At 37.9% G+C, this 15,994-nt stretch overlaps 1 protein-coding gene across 16 annotated transcripts in view; it reads right to left on the bottom strand.

Annotated features, from left to right (window-relative positions):
- The window catches only part of LOC122796513 (poly(rC)-binding protein 3-like), an 819,027-nt gene that overhangs the window by 281,606 nt on the left and 521,427 nt on the right, over window positions 1-15,994 (bottom strand). The gene's annotated exons all lie outside the window — the stretch shown is intronic.

Here is a 15,994-nt window from a genome sequence, read left to right on the forward strand (position 1 = left end):
AGTAGGGATACTGACATTTCAAGCTTGCTTTTTCTTTATATAAGATCTTTTAACTGAGTTTCTAGCAGTAAGTCATTCTCTTTTAACTGTTAATAAATTATGTCACAGTAGTTGATCATTTGGGTTTTGTCTGCAATATATACAAGCCAGTGGTGGCTGGTGACTTCAAATTAAAGGAGGGCTGCAGGAGACAGCTGAATGGGTGGGGCCAATAGGAAAGTACAGTTGTGTACACTTACCATAAATGTAGATGTTCGAGTGTATTCACCGTTGCAGTCATTACATTTGGGTTATCTGCTTGCAGGTAGCCCTCAGTCAGCCTGATTAACAAAGTCTTGGGTCCTGCGTCAGTTGCTGTCCCTTCTTCCATGATGTCAGGTCATCAGGGGTATAAAACATGCAGCTGACGCCATTACATAACATTTTTCTTGCCCCAGATGTCAGGAGCCCCCCTAATGGGAAGCAATTAAATATAAAATTACAATGATATACCTCCAACAAAAAAGCAAATACAGCAAAAAGGCTTTTAAGCATAGTAAAGGAAAGTAGAGGTATAGCCAAAATAAGTTAGGGAGCTGGAGGGATGGTAACCAGAACTGCAACAGTGAATATACTCGAACATCTACATTTATGGTAAGTGTTACACAACTGTACTATATTCTTCGTGTTTCACTGTTGCAGTCATTAAATTTGGGTAGATTCCCAAAGCTATGGTTGGGAGGGGGAATTTAGATAGCATTAGGACCACCTATAAGGCCTTGCAAGACTGCAGTGGCAAAGCCAGCTCTTGATTTAGAGAAAATTGGCAAATGATAATGCTTGGTGAAAGTATGTACAGAACTCCAGGTAGCAGCTTCTAGGATGTCCCTGGTAGGGACGCCTCTGAGAAAGGCTGTAGAGGTAGATGCAGCCCTGGTGGAGTGAGGTCTGATCCCCTGGCGGATAGGTTTTCCATGGTGTGTATAGCAGAAATGAATGCAATGGCCTATCCATTTAGAAATGGTTTGCTTTGAAATAGCCTTCTCCTCTGCCCCTGCAGCAAATGCCACCAGCAGTTGTTCAGATTTCCTTTGAGGTTTAGTCCTGTCCAAGTAGAATCTAAGTTGTCTGTGCACATCTAAGGAATGCAGTATCCATTCCCCTTTGTTCTGTGGATTGGGAAAGAAGGTTGTCAAATGAATGGACTGATTAAGAGCCATACTGGATACCACCTTGGACATGAAGGATGGATTGGTTCTGAGGGACACCCTGTCCGCATGAAAGATGATGAAAGGCTTCACTGCCATAAGGGCTTGTAATTCAGATACTCTTCTAGTTGAAGTGATTGCTAAAAGAAAAACTGTTTTCCAAGAAATAAATTTTATGTCTGCAGTAGCAGCTGGCATGAAAGGAGGTAGAGTGAGTTTATCCAAAACAAAGTTAAGGTCCCAGGCTGGGGTTGGAGCTCTCCTGGGTGGTCTCAAATTTTTGGCCCCTCTGAGGAACTGCTTGAGCAGTGGATGAGAGAAGAGGGGAGGTTCTGTGTTATAATGAGCTGAAATGGCTGAGGCATGGATTTTAATGGAGGAAAAAGACAAGCCCTTGTGAAGCATCTCAGTTAAGTATTGTAAACTCTGAGGTAAATTGGGCGCTGCTGTGCTCATCCCATGAGATTGGTTCAAGGCACAGAATCTTTTCCATTTTTTCAGCATAATTCTAGTACTAGGCCTCCTTGCCTTTAAAATGATATCCATCACAGGTTTACTGAGGGATGGTAAAGGAGAGATTATGTAATTAGCCAGGCTGCAAGGTTCAGTGTTAGAAGCTGAGGGTGCAAAATCTGGTTATCCTGCTGAGACAACAGTGAAGGAGTCTGAGGCAGGTGTCATGGGGGTAACCATGACACATTGTGCAGGAGGGGGTACCAGTGTTGGCATAGCCAGTCTGGAGCAATCAAAATCATCCTTGGTTTGTCCTGTTTGATTTTTAGTAGTAATTTGGAGAGCACAGGTAGAAGGGGGAAGGCATAGACTGATAGGTTTTTCCAGCTGAAGGACAGAGCATCCACTTTCCAAGCTTGTTTGTGGGGAGTCCTTGTGCAAAATTTGTCCAATTGGTAGTTCTGGGTAGAGGCAAACAGGTCTATATCTGGGCTCCTCCATTTGCTTGTCAACATGTTGAAACTCCTTGGTTCCAGTTTCCACTCGTGTGGGTCCATGAGGTTTCTGCTTACTCCGTCTGCCAGTGTATTTAATTTTCCTGGCAGGAATTGAGCTTGTAGGTGCACATGGTAGCTCAAGGCCGTGTTGCACAATGCCATGGCTAGTCTGCAGAGGGGGCAAGAATGTGTACCCCCCTGCTTGTTTATGTACCACATAACAGTGTTGCTGTCCATATCTGCCATTAGTTGTCCTGGAAGAATGTGGTCCTTGAAGGCTGTCAGAGCATTCTGTACAGCTAGCATTTCTTTTTGATTGATATGCAGGTGCATTTGACTTGGGTTCCATTTTCCCTGAATGCACTTCCCTGCCAGGTGAGGCCCCCATGCATAAGTATCAAAAAACGAGTCCAGAGTACAGTCAAGTGCAGCAAAAAATGTGCAAAGATAAAAGTATAAACTGCACGTAGACTTACAGAGCAGAAACTTTAATAAAACAACAAAATAGCAAAGGTAAGCGCTTTCACGACTCACAGGTCGCTTCTTCAGACAATTGTACTTGCTAAAAACATTCATTTAAGTAGTATCTTACCATCACAGCTTAAAATCATTAACCAATTCACTAAGCTAATAGTTTAATAAAATACTAAAAAAGAGAGGGAAATTCTCAGAAACTTTTATAAAAGACATCTTAAAAACAAATGGTATGTTAAAAACAAAAACTGATTATAAAGTAGTGTATAACTATTTATGTTTAAGAGGGCGTGCTTTCAAAAAGGGTTTTAAAGAAAACATATTGTTCAACCCAGGATGTTTTTCTGCATTTAACAAGAGGATCCACTTTTGCTCAGCAGCCTCTGTTTGATTCTCTATATCACCCCCTCTATTGGAACAAATGAGAACTTGTAAAATTAAAAACTTAAAACTATGTGTCCAGTCAGTATTCATAACATGTACTGCCGATACATTTGTTTCCTTCTTGTTTCTAATGTCTCTGTTATGTTCTAAAACTCTGTCTTTGAAGGTTCTATTTGTTTTTCCAACATAATAAGCATGACATTTTTGGCAGAAGGCAAAATAAACAACATTCTCAGTTCTGCAATCTGCATAGTGATGTAAAGAGATTTTAAAGTGACATGTAGGATGTATATACAGTGCTTGACTATAAATGAACTTACAAGCAGAACAATTTCTGCATGGGAAAGTGCCTATCCTCATGGACTTAGGTGCATGTGGATGCGCTGATTTATGGCACAGATGTTGTTTTAATGATTTATTATTTTTAAAAGAGAATGAGGGTGTTTCACCAAACTTTTCAATAAAACCTGGAATGTCATGTAACAGATTCCAATTTTTCTTGATAATATTGCAATAGTTATCAATATCATTAATTTAAAATTAAAAAAATAAAAAATGGTTTGCACCTAGTGGATCTCTGTGTCCATGCTTCCTTAATAAACAGGCCCACTTCTGATTCAGAATAGCCTCTTTCTAAAAATTCTGATTTTAGTTCTGTAAGGGCATTGCTAGCTTCCATATCATTATTGTGCAACCTTAAAGTTCTATAAATTTGACCTTTAACCAAATTTTTAGTAAAATGTTTGGGATGGATGTTCCTTTTGTGTAGAAGAGTATTTTTTTCTAGTTGGCTTCTTGTAAATACTACTATTAACCTTCTGTAAGTCAGATTTATCAAGAGAGACATCTAAGAATTCTATATGATTGTATATGATTGTATGAATGTTGATATGTGAACTTGAGGAAACTGGTAGTATTATGTAAAAAAGTGACAAAACAATCTAGTTCAATAGTGCTACCTTTCCACAACATAAAAACATAATCGACAAAGCGTACATACCAGAGGATGTTATCAAAAAACTCATTAGTAGGTGTGAAAATGGCTGTGTGCTCCCAATGTGCTAGAACAAGATTGGCGTAGCTATTGTCACAGGCTGTGCCCATAGCCACGCCATTCTTTTGAAGGAAAATATCATTTTCAAAAACAAAAACATTATTTTCGAGAACTATTTCTAACAGAGCACAAAGTAGTATGACTTTATTACTAGAAAAGCATTTATTGATTGTGAGAAAATCTCTAATCATCTCTATACCCATATCATTGGGAATACAAGTAAAAAGTGACTCAACGTCTAATGTAACAGAAATAAATTCACAGTCGATAGTTGAGAGTCGATTACACAGTCTCTCTAAGAAAGACTTAGTATCTTTTAAGATAGTGTGACAGGTATCTAGGACTGGATGTAAATTATTCTCTAAAAAGATGGAAAGTGGTTCCGTGCACCAGCCTGTACTGGCCACAATGGGTCTCATAGGTGGGATTGTTTTATTTTTGTGTATTTTTGGCAGTCCATATATAGATGGAATAAGAGGATGAGCTACGTTAAAGAATTCAAATAATTTTTCATTTATAAGCTTGGTCATCAACAAATCGTACACTAGGAAAGAGACTTTTTCCATAACGCCATTTGCAGTAAATCTCATTATATGTTGATAAGTACTTGAATCATTTAACAGCAACAGCATTTGATTAATGTAAAGAACTTTATCTAAAATCACTATTCCCCCACTTTTGTCAGCAGGTTTAATAACAATTGACTGTAGATCTTTAAGTTCATTCAAAGCTGTGATGTCATCACTAGACATATTATAGAAATTACAATGTGTTCCTGCCCTAAAAAGCTGCCTAAATTCATATTCACACACATTTATAAAAGATTGAACTACTGCATCAAAATTAGGGCGGAAAGTACTAGGTTTTTTATAAGGATGAATATTACTATTTCTATTTCCAGTGAAAATAGTTTTAAGCGTTAAGTTTTTCCCTAAAAGTCTCAGGTCTTTGAGCATTTACGCATGGTCTGCTCTCTTAGAGGGAATAAAAGATAAGCCATTGTTCAATAATGCTAATTGCTCAGTAGTAAGTTCAATAGATGAAATGTTAAAAATGGCACCTGTATCTACTGGCGTCTTCTTTTTACCATTGGTTGATTTCTGTCTATACTCACAGGCCGTTCTGAGCTTCCCTTTCTTGTACTGCTCCTTGATCGACTTTTCATGGGTAGAGGGCTTTCTAATAAAAAAAACGCTGGTAAAGCTGTTATCCTTCGGTCTAACCAAAGCACTACTACCTTTAGTGGCTACATTTGGAACAGATGATCTAGTAATATTTAAATTACAATTACTTACTTTAGAAGATGTAGTTGTTATGTTAGAGTCGTTAGGAGCACTACTATTCAACAAGGGGGATGCTTGCTCCATAACAGAAGTAGTCATTAAGCAGCGTTCATTATTAGTACTGCCATTACTAAATGCACTTTCATGCCATTGATCCATAACAGTTTCCGTGCGTTCTGAAGATGGGGGCGTTGGCATTGCATTAGTATCATGATATAGCCTGTGTGATTGGTTTTCTTGTTGATTAATGGAATTTGACGGTTGTCTGCTGTTGAAATCTCCGGGCTAAGTGAACACATGCTTCTACACAAAAGGAGCATGCATCCCAAACATGTTACTAAAAATATGGTTAAAGGTCAAATTTATAGAACTTTAAGGTTGCACAATAATGATATGGAAGCTAGCAATGCCCTTACAGAAGTAAAATCAGAATTTTTAGAAAAAGGCTATTCTGAATCAGAAGTGGACCTGTTTATTAAGGAAAAATGGACACAGAGATCCACTAGGTGCAAACCATTTTTTAAATTTTTCTAGTGATGAATTGCTTCCATCTACATCATCTGGAAACACTTCAGAAAACTTTATAGAGTTGTTTTGCAATATTCTAATGATATTGATAACTACTGCAATATTATCAAGAAAAATTGGAATATGTTACGTGACATTCCAGGTTTTATTGAAAAGTTTGGTGAAACACCCTCATTCTCTTTTAAAAATAATAAATCATTAAAACAACATCTGTGCCATAAATCAGCGCATCCACATGCACCTAAGTCCATGAGGATAGGCACTTTCCCATGCAGAAATTGTTCTGCTTGTAAGTTCATCTATAGTCAAGCACTGTATATACATCCTTCATGTCACTTTAAAATCTCTTTACATCACTATGCAGATTGCAGAACTGAGAATGTTGTTTATTTTGCCTTTTGCCAGAAATGTCATGCTTATTATGTTGGAAAAACAAATGGAACCTTCAAAGACAGAGTTTTAGAACATAACAGAGACATTGGAAACAAGAAGGAAACAAATGTATTGGCAGTACATATTATGAATACTGACTCAACATAGTTTTAAGTTTTTAATTGTACAAGTCCTCATTTGTTCCAATAGATGGGGTGATACAGAGAATCAAACAGAGGCTGCTGAGCAAAAGTGGAACCTCTTGTTGAATGCAGAAAAACATCCTGAGTTGAACAATATGTTTTCTTTAAAACCCTTTTTGAAAGCACGCCCTCTTAAACATAAGTAGTTATGCACTACTTTATAATCAGTTTTTGTTTTTAACATACCATTTGTTTTTAAGATGTCTTTTATAAAAGTTTGTGAGATTTTCCCCCTCTTTTTTAGTATTTTATTAAACTATTAGCTTAGTGAATTGGTTAATGATTTTAAGCTGTGATGGTAAGCTACTATTTAAATGAATGTTTTTAGCAAGTACAATTGTCTGAAGAAGCGACCTGCGAGTCGTGAAAGCGCTTACCTTTGCTATTTTGTTGTCTTATTAAAGTTTCTGCTCTGTAAGTCTACGTGCAGTTTATACGTTTATCGTTGTACATTTTGCTGCACTTGACTGTACTCTGGACTTGTTTTTTGATTCTTTTTCTCTTTAATATTCGGAGAAAGAGGCATGGCAGAAACTGTTGAAATGGAATCTACTTTAACTTTCACCACTGGAACTACAGGAACTACAGGTTGTGAACGGCTAACTCGTATTTTGAATATTGCAGATAATCCATTACTCAACTTAAATTATTTTGATGAAGCTGTCAATAGTGTTGCCGATATTTCATTATCTCGAGAGTTTCTACAGACTTACAAAGAACTTGAAAACAAACTCTTTAAGTATAAACAGTTGCAGTGGCAACGCTTGCACTTACAAGCTTCTCTACAACATAAAGTGATCCCTAGGGGTCTACGAGTACTAAATATGCCTAGCTATGGCAACGAGTATCCTGAACTACTTCGCAGATGGCAGGAACTGAACTTACAGTTTAGTGTGCAATATATCAACTTACTTGTGAATTTCTTCCTTCCTATGGAAAATGATCTTAGAGATGAAATTCTTACATGTCAAGATATAATTTTTAAACGATTCACTCCTAGTGTTATAGGTGACAAATTGGATGTTTTGCAAGACAATATTGTCTCATATGAAAAGCGCCTGCAGCTTACAAAAGTTAAAAAGCTGCAGAGAGATCACAAGGACTTTCAGAACCAGCATGTGTTCACTTGGCCCAGAGATTTCAACAGCAGACAACCGTCAAATTCCGTTAATCAACAAGAAAACCAATCACACAGGCTGTATCATAATACTAATGCAATGCCAACGCCCCCATCTTCAGAACGCACGGAAACTGTTATGGATCAACGGCACGAAAGTGCATTTAGTAATGGCAGTACTAATAATGAACGCTGCTTAATGACTACTTCTGTTATGGAGCAAGCATCCCCCTTGTTGAATAGTAGTGCTCCTAACGACTCTAACATAACAACTACATCTTCTAAAGTAAGTAATTGTAATTTAAATATTACTAGATCATCTGTTCCAAATGTAGCCACTAAAGGTAGTAGTGCTTCAGTTAGACCGAAGGATAACAGCTTTACCATTTTTTTTTACTAGAAAGCCCTCTACCCATGAAAAGTCAATCGAGGAGCAGTACAAGAAAGGGAAGCTCACAACGGCCTGTGAGTACAGACAGAAATCAACCAATGGTGAAAAGAAGATGCCAGTAGATGCAGGTGCCATTTTTAACATTTCATCTATTGAACTTACTACTGAGCAATTAACATTATTGAACAATGGCTTATCTTTTATTCCCTCTAAGAGAGCAGATCATGCGGAGATACTCAAAGACCTGAGACTTTTAGGGAAAAACTTAACGCTTAAAACTATTTTCACTGGAGATAGAAATAGTAATATTCATCCTTATAAAAAAACCTAGTACTTTCAGCCCTAATTTTGATGCAGTAGTTCAATCTTTTATAAATGTGTGTGAATATGAATTTAGGCAGCTTTTTAGGGCAGGAACACATTGTAATTTCTATAATATGTCTAGTGATGACATCACAGCTTTGAATGAACTTAAAGATCTACAGTCAATTGTTATTAAACCTGCTGACAAAGGTGGGGGAATAGTGATTTTAGATAAAGTTCTTTACATTAATCAAATGCTGTTGCTGTTAAATGATTCAAGTACTTATCAACATATAACGAGATTTACTGCAAATGGCGTTATGGAAAAAGTCTCTTTCCTAGTGTTCGATTTGTTGATGACCAAGCTTATAAATGAAGAATTATTTGAATTCTTTAACGTAGCTCATCCTCTTATTCCATCTATATATGGACTGCCAAAAATACACAAAAATAAAACAATCCCACCTATGAGACCCATTGTGGCCAGTACAGGCTGGTGCACGGAACCACTTTCCATCTTTTTAGAGAATAATTTACATCCAGTCCTAGATACCTGTCACACTATCTTAAAAGATACTAAGTCTTTCTTAGAGAGACTGTGTAATCGACTCTCAACTATCGACTGTGAATTTATTTCTGTTACATTAGACGTTGAGTCACTTTTTACTTGTATTCCCAATGATATGGGTATAAAGATGATTAGAGATTTTCTCACAATCAATGTAATTTTCTAGTAATAAAGTCACACTACTTTGTGCTCTGTTAGAAATAGTTCTCGAAAATAATGTTTTTGTTTTTGCAAATGATATTTTCCTTCAAAAGAATGCCGTGGCTATGGGCACAGCCTGTGCCAATAGCTACACCAATCTTGTTCTAGCACATTGGGAGCACACAGCCATTTTCACACCTGCTAATGAGTTTTTTGATAACATCCTCTGGTATGTACATTTTGTCAATGATGTTTTTATGTTATGGAAAGGTAGCACTATTGAACTAGATTGTTTTGCCACTTTTTTACATAATACTACCAGTTTCCTCAAGTTCATGTATCAGCATTCATACAATCATATAGAATTCTTAGGTGTCTCTCTTGATAAATCTGACTTACAGAAGGTTAATAGTAGTATTTACAAGAAGCCAACTAGAAAAAATTCTCTTCTACACAAAAGCAGCATGCATCTCAAACATGTTACTAAAAATTTGGTTAACGGTCAAATTTATAGAACTTTAAGGTTGCACAATAATGATATGGAAGCTAGCAATGCCCTTACAGAACTAAAATCAGAATTTTTAGAAAGAGGCTATTCTGAATCAGAAGTGGACCTGTTTATTAAGGAAGCATGGACACAGAGATCCACTAGGTGCAAACCATTTTTTATTTTTTCTAGTGATGAATTGCTTCCATCTACATCATCTGGAAACACTTCAAAAAACTTTAGAGTTGTTTTGCAATATTCTAATGATATTGATAACTATTGCAATATTATCAAGAAAAATTGGAATCTGTTACATGACATTCCAGGTTTTATTGAAATTTTGGTGAAACACCCTCATTTTCTTTTAAAAATAATAAACCATTAAAACAACATATGTGCCATAAATCAGCGCATCCACATGCACCTAAGTCCATGAGGATAGGCACTTTCCCATGCAGAAATTGTTCTGCTTGTAAGTTCATTTATAGTCAAGCACTGTATATACATCCTTCATGTCACTTTAAAATCTCTTTACATCACTATGCAGATTGCAGAACTGAGAATGTTGTTTATTTTGCCTTCTGCCAAAAATGTTATGCTTATTATGTTGGAAAAACAAATAGAACCTTCAAAGACAGAGTTTTAGAACATAACAGAGACATTGGAAACAAGAAGGAAACAAATGTATTGGCAGTACATATTATGAATACTGACTCGACACATAGTTGTAAGTTTTTAATTTTACAAGTCCTCATTTGTTCCAATAGAGGGGGTGATATACAGAATCAAACAGAGGCTGCTGAGCAAAAGTGGATCCTCTTGTTAAATGCAGAAAAACATCCTGGGTTGAACAATATGTTTTCTTTAAAACCCTTTTTGAAAGCACGTCCTCAAACATAAGTAGTTATGCACTACTTTATAATCAGTTTTTGTTTTTAACATACCATTTGTTTTTAAGATGTCTTTTATAAAAGTTTCTGAGATTTTTCCCTCTCTTTTTTAGTATTTTATTAAACTATTAGCTTAGTTAATTGGTTAATGATTTTAAGCTGTGATGGTAAGCTAATATTTAAATTAATGTTTTTAACAAGTACAATTGTCTGAAGAAGCGACCTGTGAGTTGTGAAAGCACTTACCTTTGCTTTTTTGTTGTTTAATTAAAGTTTCTGCTCTGTAAGTCTACGAGCCCCCATGCATAGTCCTGATGCGTCTGTTGTTAGGGTTTGGGTGGCAGTGGGTGGTGTGAAAGGTAGCCCCTTGTTTTGGTGGCAGGCCTCTGCCCACCAAAGGAACTCTAGGCGTAGGCAGGGTATGATAGGAATCATTGTTTCAAGATCTTCAGAATGTTGACACCATAGGCTTTTTAGATACCACTGTAGTTTCCTCATATGCAGTCTTGCATATGGAATTAGAAGAATGCAGGAGGCCATGAACCCCAAGGCTTGCAGTATTTGTCTTGCAGATAGCAGGGTTTTTGTGGCCACTTGTTTGAAGTAGTTTGTCAAATTAATTTATTTCTCTGGCGTGAGGTAAGCCATCTGGGAAGTTGTATTCAAGCTTGCTCCCAGGAATATAATTTGTTGACAGGGTACCAGATGTGATTTATTTTCATTTATGGTGTACCCCAGACAAGTTAGAACCCTTTGTACAATGTCCAGATGATTCAAATGTATGTCCTGGCTTTCTGCCTGAATTAGATAATCATCCAGGTATCGGTATATTTGAATATTTCTTTGCTTGCAAAATGCAATAACTGGAGCTAGGCACTTTGTGAATACCCTGGGTGCAGTAGATAAGCCAAAAGGCAGTGCAGAGAACTGATAGTGCTTGTAGCCTGCTTTGATGCGTAGGTATCTTCTGCAAGATTCCTTGAGTGGGATGAGCAGGCATGCGTCTTTTAAATCTAGTGTTGCCAACCAGGCATCCTTGCCTAGCATAGGAAGTAATTGGTGAAGAGTCAGCATCTTGAATTTTGGAATCTCCAAAAAGGTATTTAGAGTAGACAGGTCTAGGATAGGATGCCATGAATTGTCTTTTCTGGGTACCAGGAAAGGTCTAGAGTAGAAACCTTGTCCCTTCTCCTCTTCTGGTACCAGTTGAATAGCCCCCATGCTTAAGAGAGAAAGTACTTGTTTTTGGGCCTCTGCCCACTGATTTGGGGGTAGGTCCAGCCACCTGCTTGGTGTTGGCAATGTGTGGAAGTGAAATCTGTATCCTTGAGACACTATATTTAAAACCCATTTGTCCTGGGTAATGAGTTCCCAGTTCTTTGCCTGAAAAGCAATCTTTCCCCCCAAAGGGGCAGTAATTTGATAAGTACTTGGAAATTTTAAAAGGAAGTCATTGAGACAGTTTACCATAGGGGGAGTCTTATTATTCCCAGATTTGGAAGTGGAGGCCCCCCACTGCTTAGTTCTGTGTGTCCCCTGGGACTGAAACCTGGGGTTTTTGCTGTGTCTGGGTTTGGCTTTAGAAGACCTGGAAGTGGAGGGAAAGGACCAATTCTTAGAGGGCTAGTGTCTACTAAATCTAGGAGGTTGAACTTGTAAAAAATCTTTAACAGTTTGCATAGATTTAGCTTTGTCTTCCATCTTTTTAAGAACTTCCTCAGCCTTGTTGCCAAACAGGCGGTCCTGATTTAAAGGAGCATCCAACAATTTAGCTTTAACATGATCAGGCAAAGATTGCTCCTTGAGCCAAGCATGCCTTCTGAGCACAGATCCAGTAACAGCAGCCCTGCAAGAGGCTTCTAATGAATCAAAACCACATTGCAAAGTATGTTTTCCAACTTGTTCAGCAGAATGTATTAAATCTTGTAATTCTTTATTTTCCACACAGTCAAGAATCAACATAATTTTCTGTTTAAGCAGTCCAATAACGTTGCTGATACTTTAACATATGAAACTGGCAGTTTAAAGCCCTAATGGCCAAGGTTGCAGAAGTGTAAACATTCTTACCCCATCTATCCAGTGCTCTGGAGTCTCTATCAGGAGGGGTAGGATTTTTAGCAATAGAAGTCTTAATGCCCTTGGGCCCCTGTGAAATAGTCTCTGGATCTACAATAGGATTTTTAAAAATGAACTTGTGGGACTCAGGGACCCTGTAGTATCTGTCAGGTTTTCTGGGAGCAGGAGGCAGGGATTCAGGGGCCAAACTAGATTCCGAAAAAGCATCATCAACAATGTCTAGTACAGGAGAAATATCTAAAGGCCTATGCTGAGGTAGGAGAAGGAAATCCCTAAGCCTCTTTTTTGAATCAGAAAAATCCTGGCTTTCCCAGTAGAAATGCTCCCTTAAAGTATGTAAGGTTTCCCCAAAAGAAAAATCCTCAGGAGGGGAAGCAGAGGGTATGGAGTCCTCTGCATCAGAATCTTCATAAGTAGATAAGGGCAAATCCAGATCATCAGAAGAATCAGAAAAAACAGAATCCTGATCAGAAGATTCATAATCAATTTCAATCCTAGACCTCTTAGAAGGGAGGGGAGGTTGGCTACCCCTGATTGGAGTTATTAGAGCTTCAGCCATTCTTATCATTTGTTTTTTAGGCATAGAGGCCTGAGCATGTGGCCTGGGTGTCAGTTTTCTAGGCATGGATCGAGTTTTAGGCCTAAGTAAAGAAGGAGGAGTCAGTTTAATAGCAAGTCCATAGGCCTGGATACACCCTCAGAAGCGGGTACCTGCACAGCGGCTCTGGACCCATCCAAGGTAGAAACATCTGCGAGTTCCATAGTTGAAACATCTCGTGGCATACTGGACTCTGAATGGGTCTCAGTAGAGGCCTGCAAATCAGAAGTAGCGGGTATCAAGGGCTGCGAAAGTACCTCACCGAGTACTGGTGAACTGGTAACTGGCTTAGGAGAAGCATCGTCATCAGTTTTTGACCTCAGCAGCCTGTCTCTGTCTTTATCTTTGCGTTTTTTTTGGAATCTGGTAGTCAGATGGCTAACCTATGACATTTCTGGATAATTAAACCCAGAACCAAAATATTTAGAGGTGAAAATATATCGACGATGGATAGTGTGCTGATTAAATAAAGCACAAAACCGACAGCAAAGTACGTCGTGGTCAGGGTCTAGGCAAGGAATATAGTAGAATGAACATCTTTATGAGGTATTTGTTTTCCACAAGTAATGCAATTATTAACTTTTACTGACATCGGTAAGGAGCAAGAAAAAGTTTTCCCAATGGGGTACTTAGCTTTAGTTGAAGACTTCGGTTCTGAAACTCGAAAATGAAAATTTCAGGAGTCGGCTGACCAGCACTTGTGAACTACTTCTGCTTCGGGCACTGCACGGCAGGAAAGATGGATGTAATGACGTTGGCTGCATGTTTTATACCCCTGACGACCTGACATCATGGAAGAAGGGACAGCAACCGATGCAGGACCCAAGACTTTGTTAATCAGGCCGACTGAGGGCTACCTGCAAGTAGATAACCCAAATGTAATGACTGCAACAGTGAAACACGAAGAACATGGGGTGTGGCCAACTAGAAAGGGGTGGAGCTATGCTCAAAAGCACAAAAACTGGGACTTTAATTAAATATGCTGCCCTGGGTGCCAAACCGTCATTATGAGAGTCCAATCAAGACAAAATGAAGAAAAAAATATTTCAATGCATTGGCTACATGACAGTTTACTTAATATCTAGATGGAAACACAAAGGTTGTGAGGCATGAAAAAATAAATTACTTTTTAAATACATTACTGGAATGCCAGTCAAAATCAAGTATAAAAAAAACAAGCAGCACTCAGCTCAAACCACTTCTCCTTGCACTGCAGTTCTAATTATAATTTATATTCAGCTTTATAAAATTGCCAAGTAACATGCTGAAAGTAGCAATCTCTGTGATACCCCCACTTGTAAAAAAGTTTCTTATCCAAAAAAGACCTGCTGCCTGACAACAACTATCTACTTGTTTCACAGGGAAGACATGATCAAAATAAAAACTGAACCGGAAACAAGAAACAAGAAACAAGCTCAAGATAAATTGCTTAAAGGATTACTGCACAAGTTATGGACCATACATGCCAGACTGGCATTCTGTTTAGTTTACGGGTAAAGGCTGCAAAGATGACTGCAAGTCAACAAATGTAACGAGATTCTGAAAATACTGTAATCCTGTCCTTTATTACAAATACTGTCATATGCATTTCAATACCTAAGGCTTATACGTTATCTAATTATGTAAATATTCTCTGCATGGCAACAACAAAAAGGCTTTCAAAGTTGGTCATTCTTTTAACAGTATGCTTATTAAAGGTTACTTGCATCTTACAATCTCCGACAAGCTTACTTGATGTTCATTAAATCATTGCTACTTAAACATAGAGCAACAGGACACTGCGGCAGCATGCATTTTCTGAATAATAAGAAGCATAAATCAACAGTATAAAAATATGACAGAAAACCAGAACATTCTGCAAAATCAAGAACAGATGAAAAGCCACTGTCATACTTGTGTCTTCCTTGGATGGGGGAATACTCTGCACACTTATACTGCATAACTGCTCCTTGCCTTGCTTGGACACATTCAAAGTCACTACATGGGGGAGTGGGGTGCAACAAGTATGACACAATTTGAAATGTCTCTGGCTGATGGTGATGGCTCTGACACTCATACCTCTCAACCTCAGAGCAAGAAATCTGGACAAAGCCATACACAGAAGTGGGACGCCCAAAAATAAGGACAATTTTTAAATATTGCTCTTATAAACTTAGAAAGATAATAGAATAGTAGTAGGTCTTGCATTAGTATGGATTTTCTGCAGGGTATGAAATCTGAAACTCAAATGTCTGTAATTATTTTCTAACTTCAGTCTTTAATGATTTGCCAGTAATTTGCCAGAAAACCACAATTTTATGAAAAACAGACCAAAAATGTGATGCAAAAATATAACATTGCCACACAATACAGCTGGGAACCTGTCAAACAAGGGACACCTTTTTAATATTACTACTGTTAACTTGAGCAGCTGACAAAATAAGAGAATCTACATGCATTTCTGAAATAAAACTCTGATCATTACAGTTATTTATAATTGTAAACCCTCCACATTTTCTTCCAAAATTGCCATTTTGTGGAGGGATTATTAGGGGGAGAGGAACATTTTGAGCCAAAATTGGGGACAGTTGAGAGGTTTGGATATTCCCAGTTCTATAAAGCGATTTATTTGCAGAACCTCTTAATGCAGGAAATCTGGACCAGGCCAAATATATTGGGGGAACATACAAACAGTACTAAAAATTGCACATGTATTAATTTAAGACAGTTGACAGAATAACAGGTCTTGCTTTAGCATGCATTTTTCTGAAGGTTATGACATCTGAAACTCAATGTCTGTCATTATTTAGTGACTTCATTCCTAAATGATTCAGAAAACCACAAATTTTATGAGGAACAAACCAAAAATAAGAAGCAAAAATCAATTCACTCTGCAAATATCTGGACAGTTGAGAGATATAGTTCAGACGGGGCTGTCTTTGAGTTTGTTGCCCTTCCCCCCTGACAAAATCATGGTTGAATGGAGCCTCCCCCCTGCAGCCAATGCCC

The sequence above is a fragment of the Protopterus annectens genome, chromosome 3.part0 (genome assembly GCF_019279795.1).
Source record: "Protopterus annectens isolate FY-2018-M chromosome 3.part0, PAN1.0, whole genome shotgun sequence".
NCBI classification, from domain to species: Eukaryota; Metazoa; Chordata; order Ceratodontiformes; family Protopteridae; genus Protopterus; species Protopterus annectens.